The 254-nt window shown below is 31.9% G+C and overlaps 1 protein-coding gene across 1 annotated transcript in view; it reads right to left on the bottom strand.

Moving 5' to 3' along the window:
• The window catches only part of LOC119588694 (tetraspanin-33-like), an 11,377-nt gene that overhangs the window by 1,306 nt on the left and 9,817 nt on the right, over window positions 1-254 (bottom strand). The gene's annotated exons all lie outside the window — the stretch shown is intronic.

Here is a 254-nt window from a genome sequence, read left to right as displayed (position 1 = left end):
GAAGAAGAAGAAAAAAAAAAACGTACAAAAGCTCCTTTTTTCCCCCCTGTATCCTGGCACACCCAAGAAAGGAAAATTGGCAGCAGGCAACACATTTGAGTATATATTAGAAAAAGAAAGAAGGGGCATTAAAGTGTGTGTAAATAACAAAAAGAAAGCAGCTCCTCTTCCTTTGTCAAAAAATGAGAATGAAATTTTTTTCTGATTATAAAAATATTAATTTAAGATGCTGTTATAATCACAGTTACAATGAA

The sequence above is a fragment of the Penaeus monodon genome, chromosome 24 (assembly GCF_015228065.2).
Source record: "Penaeus monodon isolate SGIC_2016 chromosome 24, NSTDA_Pmon_1, whole genome shotgun sequence".
Lineage (NCBI taxonomy): Eukaryota > Metazoa > Arthropoda > Malacostraca > Decapoda > Penaeidae > Penaeus > Penaeus monodon.
This window is presented reverse-complemented; position numbering and strand designations above follow the sequence as displayed.